This window comes from Suricata suricatta, chromosome 15, assembly GCF_006229205.1.
Source record: "Suricata suricatta isolate VVHF042 chromosome 15, meerkat_22Aug2017_6uvM2_HiC, whole genome shotgun sequence".
NCBI lineage: Eukaryota > Metazoa > Chordata > Mammalia > Carnivora > Herpestidae > Suricata > Suricata suricatta.
The window spans coordinates 55,261,374-55,283,244 of NC_043714.1; the positions used below are offsets into that span (position 1 = coordinate 55,261,374).

Here is a 21,871-nt window from a genome sequence, read left to right on the forward strand (position 1 = left end):
CATGATTAGTGATTCTTAAATTCACCAAGTGTGATAAATTCCCTAAAGACAACCAGCCTCAGTGCTGATTCTAGTCCATGTATATTCCCTTCTCCATAAAAATCCAGCACTGAATATCATGTGACCAAATTATGTTATTTTAATACCTCACAGGCTTTCAAGGCCATTCCCTTTTACTTCCAAAATCATTTAGCCCTTGGCTTTTGTAATTATCTCCAACATTATGCATGTTTTAATTACTGATTACTTCAATAAAGACAAGATGATTCTACCACAATGCTGTCAGTTCTTCACCTTCTCTCTTTTGATTCAATCTCAATCACTCACTTTGAACTGTTGTAACCTCCTAGAATTTATTAGTAACAGAAATATCAACTCCTCATTTTTTCCTTTCCCACTTTCTAAAAAACAACAAATAAACAAACAGAAAGCCAAGCAAACATAACAAACAAAAACAAAACCACCTTAGTTTTCTGGCTCACTTCCTCTGTTCCATCTCTGACAATCCCTAAAATTCTTTAGGATCTTATTCATGTACTTCCACTCTTCAATGCACCTTCCCCCTGGTGTCTTTCTTCCCTCCTTATTCAGCTCAATAGTCAATTATGATAGTTTCCTTGAATGCGTTCTTAACTCTCTTGTTCCTTCTGTGCTGTCTCAAACTCTCATGGAAGAAATAGAATCCCAGTTGATGGCCTACTCATGTCTTTCACATATCTAGCAGGATAACCTAATTTATACCTTAAAATATAGTTAGAATCCAAGTACATTTCAACACCTCCACAGCCATTGCCCTATTCAGAGCCACCGTCTTTCCTCACCCAGATTATGCAGAAGACCCTTAACTTGTGTGCTTATCTTCACCCTTGTTCTTCTACCATAGGGACTCAACATAGTAACAATGGTCATCCCCTTAAAAATTAATTCAGATCATGTCACTCACCTACACACACACACACACACACACACACACACAAGGACTATCTCCTCACTTTACTCAAAGTAACATGAAATGTATTAAAATTATGTACAGTTAAAGTGCACATATGTCTTGGTTTTCACAAGAAAATTTCAGATTATGTCTATTTTCCTTGCAAAGTTATTATTAATTCATATTTTCATTTTTAAAAGGGGTCTTAGCTTATGCAATTAACTATATTATTATTGCCTACCCGTAAGTCCCTACAAAATCTACCTCGCTTCCACTATTTCACCTCTTACTTCATCTCCTACTATCCATTTGTTTGATCATTTGCCTTTGATTTCTCTCTTAATCATTACCCATGCCATGCTTACCCCCTTGAGCAACATAGCATGTTGGAATAATCCAAAGGTAGCAGATTTGAAATACAGTGTGGTCTTTGTGGTGACTGTTCCTTCTTCCTGGGAAACTAATCACCCAGATAATCAAATAACTGTTTCTTTCATTTAATTTTATGTCTTTTTTTTTTTTTCAAATTTCTCTTTCCCAGGGCAGTCCATCCTAACCACCCTACTGAAAATAGCAATCTGCCCAGTGACCTAAGACTCTCAATTTATTTTAGGCTGTTCTATTTTTTCCTTTGTCAGTGGTCACCTTTTAACATTCTTTAAAATATATATTTAAAAAAATCTGTCTATCTCTATTAGAATATAAACTATTTAAAGGAACATATTTTCTATTTTATTCTCTCATGTGTTCCAATATCCAAAACAGTCTGCAAAAAAAGGAGTTTTTTATAATATGTAATAAAATAAATAAGATAAATATGTAACCATAACCAAAAATCATCATTTTCTAGACTGAAAGGATCAACCCATCAATAATCATCCCAGCACATAAAAATGCCCTCTTATCAAGCATAAAATATTCAAAATATTATGGATAAGGAAATATCTTAAAGCTTACACAGAAGGAAAGACAGACACTTATAATCAAAGTTCATAAATAAGAATAATATAAGAATCTTTTGTAGCCACTTCTAAAGTTGAAGAAAATTGAGAAAAGCCTTAAATATTTTAGGGGAATGTCCAATCTAATATTTTATCCCATGAAAGCCCTTCCATCAAACATTTCTATTGAATAAGGATATTGCAAAGTATCTAATTCTCAAAAATTCACCTTTTTCTCATATTTTCTTCCTTTCTTTGGGAGCTAGTGTAGAAAGTGCTCCACTAAAAGAGTAAATTAAGAATAAACAAAGCAATAGAAAATCGACAAGAGGTGCGTGAATGGATATCTCAAGAAAATAGAGGGTAAAAATCCAAAGGTAGCAGATTTGAAATACAGTGTGGAAACAGTGCTGAAATCGGACCAGGTTAGAATATGGAGGTCTGGGGTTTTGATAGTCATTCAAGAGCATTTGATACAGTAGGCTACACATGTGTAAGGAGCTGGAGCTGGTCTTCCTGAAGAAAATTAGGAGTCTGGAAAAGGTATACCATCATGAAAAAAAGAGCTAGTAAAATTCTGTCTACAACCTGAGCAAGAGAGAGAAACTTGACAACATTTCAAGACAATTGCATGAAAATAAATAATTAACCGAGGGGAAATTGAAACCTCAGACCTCAGATACACATAGTAGTGGGGTACTAATTCTTACAACTGACTGTACGTAAATCTTTAGGATGAGGAATTACTATCAAACTGTTTCATAGCCTTGATTCTTTTATCTGTAGAAACTGTGAAAGGAAGGAAAATGTGTCTCAAAAATGGAACAGACTGTGACAAAAGGTGGTAATTGGAACAAAATGTAAAGTTAAGGGAGGTTCCTGAATATAGAATAAACATCAACCTATAGAGAGACAGAGAAGTTGTTTTATAAATAAAGAACAGTTAAGTATACAGGTGAGTTGAGACTCAATAATAAAATGATGGTTCTCTTCATGTGGACGGGAGGAACCAGAAAACAAGAAAGCAATCTTTCCTTTGTGACAGAAGAAAAGAGACAGAGTATCAATGAAGATAATTAGCAAAAATATATTCATGCAATTGAAGTATATTTAAAAACATTTAGTCACTCAGACACTATTATGGAAGGTAATTGGTACAAGAGTAATGTGTTTGCAAATTTATTTTATAAAAACTTCTTATAATTATCTTTAAAAAGAGAGATTGAACTTCTAAAACTTAAAGTCAACAGTAAAAAAAGAAACTACCATATGCAAGATCAATATTTTTAATAAGTATTTATGAAAGACCCTACTATATGCCACATATTAAATAAAATGATAATTGAAGATAAAATGGTTGATAATTTGATTTCTATCTCTTTTTATACTCCAGTGCTAGCTTTCTTGAATAATATAATAATTCTCTGAGTTGAGGGAATGGTGCAGAGATTTCATGAGAAAATATATTTAGTTTGAAGATAAGATCAAAAAACTTTATTGTGGAAAATATCAAACTATATTAATGGAGAATCATAGCTCCCACTCTCTATAATGATTCCATCTTAAGTTATATAATCTGAAATTGTAGAAATTATATTCAAATATGTTGACATTTACTTTTTGAACTGAGGTGAGAATCAGACTTATTTTTCATGTGGTGTTATTTTTTCATTGCAGAAATGAGACATGGTATAAATAACAATTTAAGATGTTGTCTGATACATCATATAATTACATTGTCACCAATCTCCTTTTAGCAATTATTCTCCCCATAAACATAAGAGAAGTCTTTCTTATTCAGCTTTATAAAAGGATAACAGGAAATTATTAAGAGAAAATACACACCTACACCTTTCCTTTAGTCGTACAAAAGATATTTCACTTAAGTTATACAGGATACACGCTGAAGACAAAGATTGTTTCAACAAATCATATTTCAGATATAATGTATATAAAAATCATGATTAAATTTCAAGATAGGATATTTTAATTTCAAACCCTTATTGGGTTTGAAGTCATTATTGTATTATAAAGAACCAAGATCTAAAAACTAATAAGTCCACTTATCATTATGGAAAAAATGAAATAAAAATTTTTAAAAATACAAAAAATCTATAAAAAATAAAAAAGAACAATTAAATGAATTTTTCAAAGTACTGGTTCTTGAGGATAATTATATATATGTGTATATATAGTTATATATATAATTATATATTTTTTCAAAGATACATTTCAAAGCCACATCCTTAATATGAAAATATAAACCAGATAGAACATCCTGGTAAACCCAAAAGACTCAGAAGAAGCATATAATTTTTCAAATCAGAATTTCAAAGCAAAGTATTGATTTGCACAATATTTATAAACATTTTTATATCATATATGAGACATTCTGGTAGGTAGATACCATGGGAATAGAGATGTGTGTAAAGCATTATCACTTTCTTCTATGCACAGACTAAGAACTAAACTAAAGAAGATTACTGAACACTTACTATATACAATAGAAAGTAATAGATTAAAAATGTGTAAAAAATACTAAGGAAGGGGTTAACATTACTGTTTGAGGGTGAGAATAAATCATTGTCAGGACGAATAAAATTTAGTAATTTGGTCAGTGTATTAGTTTCTATGGCTGCTGTAACAAATTTCTACATATTTGGTTGCTTAAAACAACAGAGGTTTATTCCTTTATGGTTGTGGAGGCCAGAAGTCAAGGCTCTTTCTGGAAGCTCTAAGAATCGTTTCTTGCCTCTTCCAACTTCTGGTGGGTCCAGATGTTCCTTGGCTTGCGACTGTATAAATACAATCTCTGCCTTTGCTTTCATATGGTCTTTTCTACAGCTACCTTCTCCTCTTCTGTCTCTTATAAGAAGACATTGCTACTTGATGCAGGGTCTAACCAGGATAATCTCATCTCAATATTCTTAACTTAAATATATGTGCAAAGACCCTGCAAAGTCACTTTCATAGCTTCAGTGGGATGGGACATGAATTTTTGGTTGGAGCTAGTCAGAAATTGGTGTAAGGGATCCTTAGGGGCAGAGGAATAACATGAACTGATTTACAAAAAAAAAAAAAAAGTAGCATGCTTTAAAGAAAATAACTGATCAATGTAGAAAAATACTATAATGTAGAAGTATGTGGAAAGTCAACTCATACCTGGTCAGAAAATATTGAATATAAGACCAGGAATGTTGGAAATTATCTGGTGGAAAATGAGGAAGTATGGAGATATATTTAGGAGAAGCATCACATGTGTAGACTTTCATTCTTAAGAAAACTATTAAGAATAAAGAGAAAAGGTTAATGAGAAGGGAAAATCAAGATTGACTATTCTAGCCAATGATCCATAAGAAAGAAGGAAATCCTGCCATTTGCAAAAACATGGAAGGAATTTAAAGACATTATGCTGAATGATATGAATCAGATGGACAAATACTGCATGATCTTTCTTCTATGTGGAATCTAAGAAAGCCAGACTCATGGAAACAGAGTAGAATTGTAGATATCAAGAGTGGGAGTGGGGAAAGTTGTTGGGGGTGGAATTGGATTGATGTTGAAGGAAGGATTCAAACCTGCAGTGAGAAGGTGAATAAGTTCTAGAGACCTAATGCGCAACACAATGATTATAGTAAAAAATACTCTATTATATATTTCAAAGTTGCTAAGACATTAGATCACCAGAAAAAAAGAAATGATAATTTTATGACCTGATAGAGAATCTAGGTAATGCTAGGTGGTAATAAATCATATTGCAATATAAAAATGTATCAAATTAACATGCCTTACTCTATAATCTTACTCAATGTTGTATGTCAATTATATCTCAATTTTTAAAAAAAACACAGGAATTTAAGCTAGTAGGAGGAATATTGGAACAGACTTTTTCCTGTCCGTGATATTTCATTCAGTGGATGACTTTCACCAATGACAGTTGGGGAAAAGAAGGGGCAATCTTGCCTTCTAAGGCATGAATGTTGATGTGTCGAGGGATTATCAAAAGTTTCACTTTCTTAGGTCCTCATCTTCAACATCTCTCTGAACCCTCTGGGTAGCACCCACAGGTACTTTTGCTTCCTATAACACCACTGAACAGTAGAAATACAATGAGAGCTACAAATTTCATTTAAAATTTTCTAATAGCCACATAAAAAGTAAAATGAAACAGAACAAATGAATTTTAATAGTTTTCTAAACCAATATACCTAAAATAGCATTTCAATATGTAATCAACATAAAAAAATTATGGTAAGATCTTGCTACAGGTTAAATATTTATTTGTGTCCTCCCAAAAGCTACTGTTTGAAACCTACGTAATGGTATTTTGAGGTAGGATCTTTGGAAGGTGGTAAGGTCATGAGTTTGAAGCACTCATGAGTAGGACTAGAGCCTTTATAAAAGAGACTCCAAAAACTGCCTCACCCCTCTGCCATGTGAGGACGGGCCAAGAAGACAGCCTCTCTATGAAAGGGTGCAGGCTCTCACCAGACATGCAATCAGTGCCTTATCTGTTACTTTCCAGCCTCCAGAATTGTGAGAAATACTATTCTGAGATTTAGAAGCCACCCCCGTGTAAATTGTATTCTGTTATAACATCCCAACAGGCTAAGACAGGTCTTTTACATTCTTTTGAAGGCTTTGAATTTGGTTTGTATTTCATACACCTCATAATTACATCTCAATTCAGATTAGCCACATATCAAGAGCAGAATAGGCATATGGGGTTAGCAACTACCCTATGGATCATCACAGCTATGCAAAGTGTCCTTGTCTATGTGTTTGTCTCAATAATATAACATGAAATCTGGCAGTCACACCTCATAGACTTAAACAAATTATTTGTGTCTATGCACACCAGTATTTCTTTATATACCTCCTTGTTTTGCTCCTTCCTCTTTTTTCTAAGCAGAAGGTTATATTATGTCTGTCCATCTTGAGAACTGCTCTTCCTTATGTATAGGTATGCGCCCCTCCCTGTGATATTTTCCATATTACTCCATGCCCTCCCCACTAATGACCGCTTGTTTGAGCGTGCCTGCTTAATGTTACATTTCAACAGTAATTAAACTTTATTTTGTTCACATCATGATCCTAGAATGCTGAAGATTCAGCATAAACACTGACATTCTCCAGATATTCCCAGAGGCAACTATACTTTGCAATTTGATGTGAAGTGCAGGTGTTGGAAATAAAAGTCATCCCGAAAGCAGAGCTGTTGGGCACCACTGTTATATTGTGTTCTTCTTCTGGCTTGAGATATGGTGCTTTGGTGAAACTACTATATGCACTAACTTGACAAATCTTCCTGTAGGTACATTTAGAGGATGAAAAGGCTAAAGCAAAGAAGAAAGATTAATTAGCTTGTCAGAGGTCACATAATAATACAGTGACAGAGACAAGAGCAGAGATATATACCCAGGAACATGAATTTGCAGGAATTTACACAATGTACTTGGAAATTTAATTTTCCTTGATGAGAACTATAACACAGTATAAAGAACAGTAACTTCTGGGTGCCAAACACTTCATATGAATTTAAACTGCTCAGTTATATGAGTGTCATGTAAATGTTTTTGTATTAATTTCATATTTGTTAATCTTTCTTGCAGAAAAACTGATTTGTATCTTTATATTGAACTTTTTTATGTTTCATTTGATTTTTTTTTTTTAAGAAAGAAAGGGAGACACAGAATCAGAAGGAGGCTCCAGGCTCTAAGCTAGCCATCAGCACAGAGCCCGATGCAGGGTTCGAACCCACCAACCGCAAGATCATGACCTGAGCCAAAGTCGGACGCTAAACTGACTGAGCCACCCAGGTGCCCCTATTTATTTTTTGAGAGAGAGAGAGAGAGTGTGAGCAGGGAGGGAGAGAGGGAGAGGAAGAGTCAGAATCCAAAGACCGGCTCCAGGCTCTGAGCTAGCTATAAGCACAGAGCCGGAAGTGGAGCTCAAACCCACGAACTGTGAGATCATGACCTGAGCCGATGTCAGACACTCAAACAACTGAGCTACCCAGGCACCCCTATACTGAACTTTCTAATGGATGTTATTTGTTATGCAATCTAATGAAAATGAGTGTTTGTTTTTAGTTCTCCAAAAAGGTCTTCCATTTCTACTTTTCATGAAAATATTTATCTTTCAATTCTTATAAGAAGTGACATCCAAGAATTCATAAAAACCTACCCATTAGTTACCAGTTACACACAGATCTCTTAAATGGCATATTTGGAGCCAGAATGATGGCAGTTCTATAATGTCAATTTGATGATAGAGCAGATGATGTATATTGTAAGTAGGTATTGCATGAGAAGGTAAATAATGTAAATATTAGTTGCCAAATTATAATACCAAAATTCCTAAAGTTGAAGCGTGAGGGACACAAGAAAGTAAACTGAGCTAGTGATGATGGTGACACGGTACATGAAAATATAAATCATATCAGGACAGTCTTAGCTTATTGATTTCTTTATTTATAAGCCAACCCAGTCTTAATGGTCACCTCACCTTGACTAAATTTTAGACAGAATTCTTCCTAACTATAGACCCCAACCTCTGTTTTCTTAGAACATTTACTTTAGAAAACTTGCAATCATAGGGGTGCCTGTGTGGCTCAGTTGGTTAAGTAACCAACTCTTGGTTTCAACTCTGGTCATGATCTCACAATTCGTGAGCTAGAGCCCTTCTTTGGCTCCGCGAGGGCAGCAAAGAGCCTGTTTGGGATTTTCTCTCTCCCTCTCTGCCCCTCCCCTTCTTGCTTTCTCTCCTCTCTCTCCCAAGATAAATAAATGAACGTTAATTTTTTTTTTAAATTTTTTTACATTCATTTATTATTGACAGACAGAGACAGAGCATGAATAGGGAAGGGGCAGAGAGAGAAGAAGACATAGAATCCGAAGCAGGCTCCAGGCTCTGAACTGTCAGCACAGAGCCCGACGTGGGGCCACAAACTGCGAGATCATGACCTGAGCCGAAGTTGGTCACTTAACAGACTGAGCCACCCAGGTGCCCCTAAAAATTAAAAAAAAAAAAAAAAGAGAACTTGCAATTATAAATTCTTTCTCTCCGTTTTTGAGATGTAAATAATATACAATATTTGGCATATAATATCATAAATGTAGTTTTAAATGTATATGGTTTTTTCACCAGCCAGACTCTAAGACCTGACCTTTACTACCCACCTGCTTGTTCTCGCTGACCTTTGTCCCACATTTTCCCTTAAACTCTTCTTTCCAGTTTGTCACTTAACAACTTCCCTGAGAAGACCTCCAGCCTAAACCACCCAGACCAGTTTGGGCAAAACTTTGAACTTGTACCTGCACAGAAGGACTATAGAATGGATCTAGAATGACCACAACAACCTTGGCCAGATTGTTATAGTAAAATCTCTGCTCAAGGAGGAGCACAGGCCTCATCCACATAACATACAATGTATGTATAGGCACATTTCTTTCTGGTGCAGATGCAGCGTTATGCCCGTTTCTAGATATGATGACAAGGTTTCGCTGTCTAAATATTCATCCTATCCCTCAATAAAAGGAACCCATTCACCCTTGCTCAGGGAGTCATGGTGTTGAAAGTTGCTCCCCGGGATACCCTTAGTTGACGCAAATAAACTTTACTTTGTGTGACACCTCACCTGGTGTGTCTGTGGCTCACCAAGAAGTGAACGCACATTGGTTCGATGACAGTTTTAGATGTATATAATTTTAGAAACGTATATAGCTTTAGTACATATATAATTTTAAGTATTACATACATAGCTTTAGGTATATTTATATTTTAGGAATGCATTCAAAAGCAATAATCATAGATTTATGAATAAAGGCTATTTAAAACACAAAGTTGTTTAGAATAATAAAACACAGCAATGAAAAGTTTTGATAATAAGGAATCATAACATGGAATATTGTACAAACCTTAAATTTATTATTTGAAACAATACTATTTATAACATGAAAGTGCTCATGTACTTTTTGCAACTTAAAGACTACAGTACATATATCATTACCCTCAATGTGAATATATTTTTATAGAATATAATTTTGAATAAATCCATATACAATAAAATAAAAACTTTAAAATAGTAATTACTGGATTTGAGCAAATTTAATCAATAACTTATGTATTTCCCTTAAATTAAAAAAAATTCAAATGTTCTTGTGTGAATGTATGATTTTTTATAAACTCAGGTCAAACTCCCGGAATGTATGGTGGGAAGGAAAATTGATTTGTGTTTCATTATTCACACAGCTGTCTTAATTACTAGCAAAGTTGAAACAGTGAAGACTTTTTTTCTGTCATACACCCTTCAGCTATTTTTAACTTCTTTATCTTTTATGCCTTACGATCACTGAAATGAAAAGAAAGTAGTTCTAATTTAATACAAAAGTTAATTGTTCAGCACATTCTGCCAGTCTGGTCTTTGGTCTGCAAGTACTTTGCCTGAAGCAATACAATTGCAGTTACTCAAAATACATACCATTTGGAGGATGTATGTATTTTAAGACTCACTTGGCAGAGGCTGGCCACAGAGTTACCTTCTGTTACAAGTACGTAATGATCCTTTCATTGAGCTAAGTGTTATTTTTAGCAGACTTAGTCTTCCATGGCTTGTAGCAAAAAAGAGAAAAAAATGACAAAAACATTACTTTTCATTTTGTGACATGTATTACTATAAAGCACTATACTACATAGACTATGTCACCTGGAGAACACAAGACAAAATAGGGAAAGGGTAAATTTTTTCCTTGTATATATTTCAGGTGTATAATATATTAAGGGAGGGTGAGGGAAGAAGGTAACCTGATAGTATTATATCCAGTATGCAGAAGGATTACCAGGCCATCCTTTCAGAATTAAGTATCAAAGATCAGAGGACTGAGTAAAATAGAAATCAATTGGAGGGATGCCTGGATGGTTCAGTTGATTGAGTGTTGGACTCTTGATTTTGCCTCAAGTCATGATCCCAGGGTTATGGCACTGACTATTCCAGCTCTGGGCTGAGCATGAAGTTGGCTTCAGATTCTCTCTCTCCCTCTACCCCTCTCCCCACTTGTTCTCTCTATCTCTCAAATAATAAAAAAAAATAAAAATAAAAAATATTTTGAGACATTTTTTCTCATTTATCCAAGACAAACTAAATTTCTTTCATATATTCAGATTAGCTCTAATTAATATTTCTGATTTTTATATTTTTCAGTTCTCAAAATTTCTTTGGTGTGATCTACCAATCCTGAAGACTTTTTAAAATTTTTGAGTGCAAAGTGTAACAGAGAATATGTCCATGCTATATTACTTATCTTTTCTTTTACACCTTATTTCCTAAAAGCTTTTCTTAAGATTTTTCCTAGTCTTTAAGCAATCTTTATGAAAGGTATTAAAATAAAGTGACATACTAATCGTATAAATATGATATTCTTTTTAGGGAAAAATTGTTTCAAATTTCATAAATGTGAACAGAATGTAATTATGCCATCTATGTATCTTTCATGGGAATCTGATTATTTAAATTTTTAAAAATAATAAAATGAGCTTTTTCATACAGCTTTGCTGACAGACCACAGGTGTCATAAAAACCACCAACCACTAAACCTAAACCAAAATAGAGAAGGAACAGATTCCTACCAACATTTTTGTCATGGGTATATAAATTCAGGCAAGTCTACCCCTGCTGATCAACTGATCTATAAATGAGGTGGGATCAAAAAGGAACCATAAAAAAAATTTGAGAAGGAGGCTACTGAGATAGGAAAAACCTCCTCTAAGCGTGCCTGGGTCTTGGGTAAACTGAGAGCTGCAGGGGAACATGGTTGGGGTTATCACCATTGATCTCTCCCTGTGCAAATTTGAGACCAGCAAGCATTATGTGACCATCACCGAGGCCCCAGGACACAGAGACTTCATCGGAAACATGACTGCAGGCACATCTCAGGCTGACCGTGCTCTCCTGATGGTTGCTGCTGGTGTTGGTGAATTTGAAGCAGGTATCTCCAAGAATGGGCAGAGCTGTGAGCATGCCCTTCCAGTTCACACACTGGGTGTGAAACTCCTAAATGTTGGTGTTAACAAAATGGGTTCCCTGAGCCACCCTACGAAAGAGCTACTGGAGCAGAAGAGATATAAGGAAATTGTTAATGGAGTCAGCGCATTCTTACATTAAGAAAATTGGCTACAATCCCAATGTAGTAGCATTTTGTGCCAATTTCCGACTGGAATGGTGACATCATGCTGGAGCCAAGGGCTAACATGCCTTGACTCAAGGGTTGGAAAGTCACCAGTAAAGATGTCAAGGCCAGTGGAACCCAATGTTTGAACCTCTGGATTGCATTTGCCACCAGTTCATCCAATGGACGAGCCCTTGTGTCTGCCCCTCCAGGACGTTACCAAATTGGTGAAATTGGTACTGTCCCTCTGGGCCCAATGGAGGCTGGTGTTCTCAAGCCCAGGGGTGGTGCCCTTTGCTCCAGTCAGTGTTACAACTGAAGTAAAAGCTGTTGACTGTACCATGCAGCTTTCAGTGTGGCTCTTCCTGGTGACGACTTGACCTTCAGTGTCAAAAACATATCTGTCGAAGATGTTTGTCATGGCAGTGTGGCTGCTGACAGCAAATATGACCAACCAGTGGCAACAGCTGGCTTGAGGGCTCAGGTGATTATCCTGAACCATCCAGACCAAATCAGTGCTGGATACACTCTTGTGCTGTATTGTCACACAGCTCACATGGTCTGCAATTTCGCTGAGCTGAAGGGGCACACTGATCATCACTCTGGAGAAACAAGCTGGAAGATGGCCCTAAGTCCTTGAGATCTGGTGATCCTGCCACCATTGATATGATTCCTGGCAACCTTGTGTGTGTTTTGAGAGTGTCTCTCCTCTGGGCTGTTTTTCTGTTCGTGACGGAGACAGATGGTTGCAGAGGGTGTCATCAAAGCAGTGGACGAGAAGGCAGTTGGAGCTGGCAAGGTCACCAAGTCTGCCCAGAAAGCTCTGAGGCTAAATGCACATCATTCCCAGTACCTGCCAGCCCCGTAGTAACAGTGGGGGCAGAGTGGTCTCAGGACTGTTCGTGTCAATCGGCAGTTTAATAGTAAAAGACTGGTTAGTGATGACTATGCATCATAAAACCTCAGAAGAAAAAAAAGAATGATTTATGGACTCTGTGTGTGTCAGTTTTAAGTTATCAATTTTTAAAATCAGTACTTTTTAACAAAAACAAGTTGATCAAAAATCATCTCACAAAATTTCAAGACCCATTAAAACAAATGCTTAATGAGAAAAAAAGAAATAAAATGAGATTTTTCTGTTAATAAATTAAGCAGTAGTTTAATAATTCATGCTAATTAGTATTTTCAGTTTGTTCCCCATACATTTTCTGGAACAGTTAATGCTCTCAGGTTATCCCACATAGGTGGGCAGCAAACGAAGATTTAATGACTTTTTCCCCAACATTATTTTGCTACTAAATAGGCTGCTTACTCAGAAATCTGAAATAAAATGTCGCTATGGTTCATACTTGGAAGTTCAGAGGAATTCCCAGGAAAGGTTTCTTTCACATGTGCTTCTCAAACAGAATTTCAGGAACCATGCCCAACTCAGTTCCTCCCTCCCCTTAAGGTTTACTGCAAGATTCAACTTTGCTTTGGAAACAATGATGTAGGTGGTAGAAGCTAAGTCATATCAGAGTCAGGAGTTAGCCTTGCTAGGTAGGACTCAAGTCACAACATTTCTTCTGAGCTGTAAGAAATTCATTCAATGTGAGTTTCAACTCAACATAAGTGAAGAATAGAATGTGTGATGTTATTTGGCTAACATACAACACTTTCTCCAAGAAGGTTTAGATCATCAAATTAAATTCATTAAACCTAGAAAGGTCCTGATTTCACCAAAAGTGCTTAGAGAATCTGATGTGTATGTTCTAGGAACCAGTCTGGGTGCTAAGAATGCAATGTGAACAGGTAGTGTGGTCCTTATGTTCGCAAAGCTCAGGGGCTGTTGGGGACTATAGGCGTCAACTGGTAATACAGTAGGATAAGCTGTTCATGGAAGACAAATTCCCAGGCTACATTTTGAGCTGTCAGGAAAGGCCACAAGTAAGCAATAAGCCGAATGACCTTCGTGATGAATGGGACAGGTCAGCTGAGTTATTGTCATGTGAGTGATACAAAGGAGCATGGCAATGTCTCAAGATATGAGCGGAAGTAAACTAGAGTAATTTTGCCAAGGTATGGTTGGGAAAGATAGAAGACAAAGACTGGAGAAATTAGTTGGACAGGATTATGAAGTTCCTCATAAACCACGTGAAGAAAGAGTTTGCACTTTTTGAAAATAATAGGAGCTAATGACAAACAGGTGAATGATGGGTGAAGATTTACATTTTAGGAAGACCCCCTTAATTAGAACAGGACCAGAGAGACAAAGAGAAGGCTATTGAAGGAAAATAGGTAAAAAATGAAAGAGGTTCTGGTGTAGAGGCATGGCAAAGGAGGTGAGAGAAGAGAACAACAAACTTGAGAAATATTTAGGTAGCATAATTAATACAATTTGGTGAATAATTAGCTTGGAGTGAGAGGGAAAAGAGAAACTCATGTTCTGTTTTCTGTCTTAAGTTGATTGAGTGACGTATTTACTGAGAGAGAGATGGAGGGAATGGCAGTTCTGGGAGCAAGACTGGATCAGAAACAACGGTGAATTTACATTTGGAAGTTTCATTCTCAATAGCTTTGAAACATCAATGTGAAGATGTCTACTTTAGGGCTGGGTAAAGAGTTCTGGATTTGGAGTTAGAAAAAAAAACTTAGAATAGTTTCTCCGTCTTTGGCTAAGATCAAGTGTAAAAATACCAGAAATTACAGGGTTCATAATGTATTGATTTTCATCCTGCCTACCCCATGCTCCTTCTTTTTTGGCAAATGAATCTTATTGGGGGGGAAATATTATTGTTACATGTTCCTGTATTTTTTATTCAATGTGACACCTTGAACAAAAGGTGTCACATATTTTCCATCTCCAACCTTGTATCTCTTACTTAATTTTCCAAAAAAGTTCCTTACTCATATGCTTACAGGGAATATTGATGTATGATACACTAAAATGCAGCAGATTACTGGAGGTTCTTTAAAAAATATATTAATTGTATCTTTCAAAATGAAGTCCCACAATACTGTTTGTTGTTTATTTTTTAGATGAAAACACTTGTGTGAACATGGTTTCCTAAAGATATTCTTAAGGTTTCAAATATGCTTTATTTTCTCTTATCTTAGAGGTTCTTAGAAGTTATTTTCAGATTAAATACACTTAAATATGAGAAAATAGTAAATCAACATAATAGAAATATAGAAATATATGATCTAAATTTAAACTAAGCTATACCACTACTAGGTAGAAAATGCCAGTTACTCATTCATCACAGACATACTTAGCTCCTGGTAATAATTTTTATGTGCTGCTTTTGAAATTCAAAAGTGCTTCTAAAACATATGCAAGATAATTTATTCCGAACATCTCTGAATTAGGCTTTATTATCCCTGTTTTATAGGTAAGATAAATCTCCATAAGGTTAAATAGTATGCCTGGCATAACACAGGTCATTTGTGAATTGAGCTGGGGCTAAACTAAATGTTTTACTCAAGTCCAGTGATTTTTCTTCTCTTTTCATATAGTTTTACTTTTTACCAATGATTTCTATTTGCAAGGTGGCTGGTTCACATGAAAAATGTCACTTGTAGAAATAAAATCACAAGTCCTCAAAGGTACTGAAATCAAAATAAATGTTGACAAGATCGTTATTAAATCAAACCAAATTTATGTAATCAAATTTGTTCATTTAACTTATTTTACATAATATATAATTTTTATCATATATGTACAGACACAAATATCTTTCTGCCAGGACTCATTGCTGGTTAACAATACGTCACACACACACACACACACACACACACACACACACATTAGTATTCAATATATATCAGTATCAATAGTAGGTAACAAAAATAGCTCTCATTTATATAGAACTTCATAGAATTTAAATGAAATTTACAGATATAACAGCTTGCTTAAGTTTACCACTGATAAATGGCAAAGCTAGAATTCAAACCCCATTCTTCTGGATCTGTATAATTTATTTTGTTATACCACAAATAATGCCATTACAATTTTGGAAAAAGAATGAATGAAAAATCTTATCTGGATTCTGATTGGAAAGTTTTAGATATTTAATTTTGTTTCATAAAATGCTCCAATTTAAAAAAAGTTTGCTGTCTTCACATTGTACTAAGAAAATCCTATTAGTTTCATACTCTAAGGACTAAACATTTCCGTTTGCTGTTCTTTTAAAGGATGCAAAATAAAAAACAAAAGATTTTTTTACTTCATAAATATCAAAGTACAGAATAAATGCAACCATTTATATGCAACTCAACTGCATCAACTAACATATGGTCATTGTATTCTTTTGAATATTGCATTGGAAGATTGATCACCAACTGTCACCCACATGAACTGACTTGATGATCAAGATGGTCATATATAAAATGCTTGGTTACAGAATTTAGAAAACCAAAGTGTTATAGCAATGAGAAAATCAGGTTTTTCATAGATCACACAAATAAATATGCATTCTAGTAACCTATCCCATTTCATTCTAAGGACAAATGCATCTTCTTATTTCTTTATCCTTTATCACGATGCTTGTGTGCGCTCTCTCCCTCTTTCCCTTCCTCTCTACCTATCCATCTATCTATATCTAAGTTATTTAGAATATGGATTAGAGCCAATAAAGAAATTTCACCTCATTTAAATAATAAAGTAATTTATTGGCTCATAAGCTGGAAAGTCTAAAGCAGAAGAATATTTTGTTTGATACACACATTGATATCTTTAAGATTGCATATTTGTTTGTTTGTAATTCTTTCAATTCAGTCTTCTTTTGCTTTGTTGGCATTAATCTTAGCCTGTTTTTCCTCAGGGTTGTCAGACGACTGTCCATTTGGGCTACATGCATTCACTTATTACTTATTCACCTCTAAAAGAAGAGCACTGCATCAAGTTGATAATTGTTTAAGAGAAGATACGGGCTTCCATCCAGTTTAACTAAATTGGGTCCACCGAACCAATCACTAGGGCCAGAGGAGCACCATCTGTTAGTTTATCTTAGTTTTAAACCATTGCCAGGCCTGAAACAATCACACTGACAAACATCAAGAACAACAGCTACAATAGAATTACTAAGATTAGTTTAAGTTACTCAGGAGGATCCTGACTGGAGCTTAGAATGGAATCAAAACTCAACAGTTGTCTGAAACCTAGAAAGTGGGACTTGCTTATCCGAAGTAAAATTTAAGTACTCATGGTAATGAGAATGTATGGGATATGGCATGCATCAGCAAAAGTCCATCATCTATTCACGTGTTCACTCATTCATTCACTCGTGCATTTACTCATTTATTCTATCCATTTATTCACTCACTCATCCTTCCAATTCTATGCATCTATCAAACGTCTCTATTTACCACCCTATCTTGTCCTCTGTCTTTCTATGTACGTAGCATGCTTTACATGTATGTAGTATAAACAGAGAAAAAAACAGAATATTTCAAAGATGCCAAGCAAAACTAACGGCTTGAAATGATGCAAGGTATTGAGAACTATATGAATGCTAAATCTCAATTCAAATGGAAAGATTAAATCTTACATGAGCATTACTTAAATATGATTTTATTTACTTATTTATTTATTCATATATTTACTGCTTATATTTAATTTTGCTTGATACATGAGAAATAAAATAAAACATTCCATTATGTTTAATAAGTTACTCCTAAAATACCAGAATGTTATTTCCATTGTAAGCTCTATTGATTTTTACCATTACATGAGCTCTCATAGAAGTACAAGAATAAAATTATAAGCATATACTGAAATATTAGTATTAATATTAGATATTCTTATTGGAGAAGAAAAGCTGTCAACGTAGGATCACTGCTGAAATATAAATGAGACACCAAGTCATTTTTCCAATCCTTATATTTTTTAACGATTCTGCAAAATTTTTAAAAATGATGTCAATTATTTACATTGTCTGAAATTTTACATGTAGAGGATAAGAAGAAATGTAGTGTCCTGCTGTAGAATTTAAGGAGGTTAAAGACTGAAGTAAAGCCACTTAGTTATTAATACGTTTGAGGATTTGGTTAGTATGCTTAAGAAATAGAAAAAAAAATTACCTAGTTGTTGAAAGAAGAACCAAATAAAGAAGTGAATATTTCCACTGGAAGAGGGTCACATACATTTTGCTTTCACAATATATTAAATTAAAAAAAAAGTTTAGTTTTGAGGGATGCACATTTTGAGAAAGCTTGGTTCATTTGCTATTTAAATGAAGAAGTTGTGTGTGTGTGTGTGTGTGTGTGTGTGTGTGTGTGCGTGTGTGTGTATCAAAGAATGAAAACAATAACATTAAAGATAGAAAATAGATTGATGAGAGGACAGGAAGTTGCACAGGAAGAATTGTTTCTTCAATTGACCTGGTGGAAAAGGAAGTTATTTTTGTTTTGTTTTGTTTTGTGTTTGTGTTTTTGTTTTTTTAGAGAGAGAGAGAGAGAGAGATAGTGTGAGCAGGGGAGGGTCAGAGACAGAGGGAGACACAGAATCTGAAGCAGACTCCAGGCTCTGAGCTGTCAGCACAGAGCCCAATGTGGAGCTTGAACCCATGAACCGGTGAGATCATAACCTGAGCCGATGTCTGACGCTCAACAGACTGAGCCACCCAGGCGCCCTAGAGAAGGAAGTTTTCAAAGCAAAAAGATGTGTCTTTGAAACAGGAGAAAGAGAAAGCCTGGACATAATAAGTAATTTCAAGTTCAGAAAAGAGGAGAAAAAAATGAAGAAATTCATTGCAATGGCCACAGAATTTCAGAAAGTAGGAGGCTGAATCTTCTGCTAAGTGTCATATTTGAGATGGAAAGTTCCATGTCGTGAAATATTGGAAAGACTGTTTTGAGTAATATGATAAGGGATCAATTAACAGTGAAACATAACCATCAGGTCCAAGTTAAAGGAAGGCATCATAGGACAGGAGATTGCTGACAAACTGAGGAAGCTAGAAATGATTCAAATAGCTTATGGAGGTACTCACAAGCATAATCTTCTTATAAAGAGAACAAGAGAGGAGAAAAAGAAAAACAAAAGGAAAAATAACATCTAAAAGAATCCATTAGTCCTCAAAGGGGATTGAGACTCTTACAAATTACATAATGAAAGCATCATAATTCCACCATTTAAATCAAATAAATCAAATCAAAATATATAACTTTCAGACATTATATGTTCTAATACCCCAAATAATTAATAAGTTATTGACTTGGGCAAATTTTTCTTTTCCATTAAATTGATTCATTGCTACAAGTATATTACAACTCTTTCTACTTCTAACCTATTTTTTTCCTTCCTGCCTGCCTCCCTTCCTTCCTGCCTTCCTTCTCTCTTTCCATGCACAGATATTTTGAGTGTCAAATATATGCCAGTTTTTGAAATACATGGTACAGATTTGTAATTATCGCCAAGCTAATGATAGTAAAGAAACAGACACAGATGTTTTGATTACAGAGTCACAGGGTACGATAGTGGCAGCAGAGAGTGTTCTGGTGAACATTAAATCTTGAAGGATGATATGACAGAGGATAATATTGTTTACAAATAGCCTTTGTCTCTTCAAGTGGACCTTTCCTGAGACCCTCCTTTACCCAATAACCTTGGCTCTGTGAATTGATTTTGCAATAAAATATAGATGAAAGTGACAAGCAGAAGTTTTATAAGCCACTGCAATCACAACTTTTTCTTTTATTTTTCTGTCACAGGACTCACAATGTCACAATTTCCTAGGGAAAAGCCATTCCTCAAGCTTAGATCCCAGAATGGAGAGCACATGCAGCACATGTAGAGACCACAGCCTGCCCACAATGGACATGCCCGTGAGAGAAAACAATATTGGTAAGCTACTAAGACCCAGCCATTAAGAAGACACGGTTAACTGTGGAGCTGAAAGCTCAATGCAAATATGTGCAAATAGTGTAAAATGGAAGGAAAGGTGAGGGTAGGTGGGGAAGGGGGGTTGGGGGAGGGCTTGGCAGGAACCTGATGAGCTTCTGTCCCAAGTCAAAGACGCTTTCATTCTAAAAGGTATAGTCATTGAAAGAAGGAGTCCTATATAACCAGGTTAGATTTTAAATGTGAAATGAGTAGCAGTGTTTTGGTAAATACATTGGAGGAGAAATGAGAGACCGGAAACAGAAACTAAGTAAGAGGTTTTGTAACAGTTTTATTCTGTGAAAGTTTTCCAGGTTGGATCTCTTTGATGACCAATCCTCCAATGTATCTGCCCCCTTGCTCTTGACATTTCTTTGTTTATTTGCTGACCACTAATATTCTTCAGTCTTCTTAAGGTGGGTAGGGTAACTCAGTCCCCAAAGATGCATTCTTAGTTATCACTGATTCATAGAAGTTTTTTTCAGTAAATTAGGAGAATGACTCTCTGCGAAAGCCAACTGATAAAGTTACTTTCCTCATGTTTTCCCCAGATCAGTTGCCTGAAGGAAAGTCTATGTGGTAAGATCCAGAGGGAGACAAGGAACATTGCATCAGCATCAACAATCAAGGACGGGGGGGGAAGCCTGAGCTTTGAGAGGTCTCTGTGCTTCTGCAGCTGCCTTGGCGTCATACCGCATTCGTCAGTCTTGCATTTCATTTTGAACGTGAACTCTGCAGTCTGAGCAGGGACATCTACAAGCAGCTATGAGCATTACAGAAATCCACTTTTTGTTGTTGCCTGAGGGTGATCCAAGGGCTTGGAATCAGGAAACTGCTTGTTGTCCTGCTACAGGACCTGGGCTTTTTAATCTCATTCTGGTTGTAACCTGCTCGAAGGCAGAGAATGCACGCGGGATTCTTTCTGAGCAACTCACCATGTTAAGTTCGCTTACAACGTAGGAAGCGCCAACAGAGAAAAAGATAATGAAATTAAGCCTATGTTGGCGCAACTTTCAAAGATCTGGAACAGAATTTCTTAAACTGTTTGTGGGTCTAGTTTATGTCCGCCCTCATCAATCCAGCATGGAGTAATACTTCAATAAAATTTAACGACATAGGCTGGTAGGAAAATAATAGTAACAAAGACATACAAAATACAAGTCTAGATTTTTTAGATTCAGTAGACATAAAATTACTCTCTGAAATTTCTATAATAGTTTCTAAATATTTAATTTTAATTTTTGTATTAATATCGCTATAGACTGAAACTGTTCACAGACAATAACTGCTTTAAAAGCACCTTTTGATTAAAATGATAAAAGAATAATAGGAGAATCACATTAATATATTTTGTAACATAGAAATTTTACAGATTAAAATATCATAGAGGTAAGTTGTAAAACCAACCATCTAAAGAGAGATGTTCTGACAGCATTACTAACTACCCCTTATTAAAATTAAGCTTCCCCATCCTGAAGTCCTTACTGCCATATGGACATCTAATTTAAAATGAACCACTAGCCATATTTTATCAATATAATGTTTTGAAAACAATATTTCAATTTAATTTTCTTAATTCCTTAAAGTTTTGTTATCATTCATACATATTTTATTGATAATGAATAAACACAGTAAAATGGAGAAACCAAAGTGATTTAAAAAATTCCAGTCTATTAAACATAACCATAAAACCAAACTCCCTCTCATTATTTTTTAGAGAGAAAAAGAGTGTGAGGGAAGGAGAAGGGCAGAGGGAGGGAGAGAGAGAGAGAGAGAGAGAGAGAGAGAGAGAGAGAACCCCAATCAGGCTCCATGCTCAGCTCAGAGCCCAACATGGGGCTAGAGGTGGGGCTTGATCCCACGGCTCTGGGATCATGACCTGAGCCAAAATCAAGAGTCAGTTGCTCAATCAACTGAGTCACCCAAGCACCCCGCCTTTTTTTTTTTTTAACTGCTTATTTATTTTTGAGAA

At 35.5% G+C, this 21,871-nt stretch overlaps 1 pseudogene; it reads left to right on the forward strand.

The window, feature by feature from the left end:
• The first annotated feature begins 2,361 nt into the window (after positions 1-2,361).
• LOC115278841 lies at positions 2,362-12,959 on the forward strand (annotated as a pseudogene).
• The last annotated feature ends 8,912 nt before the right edge of the window (positions 12,960-21,871 follow it).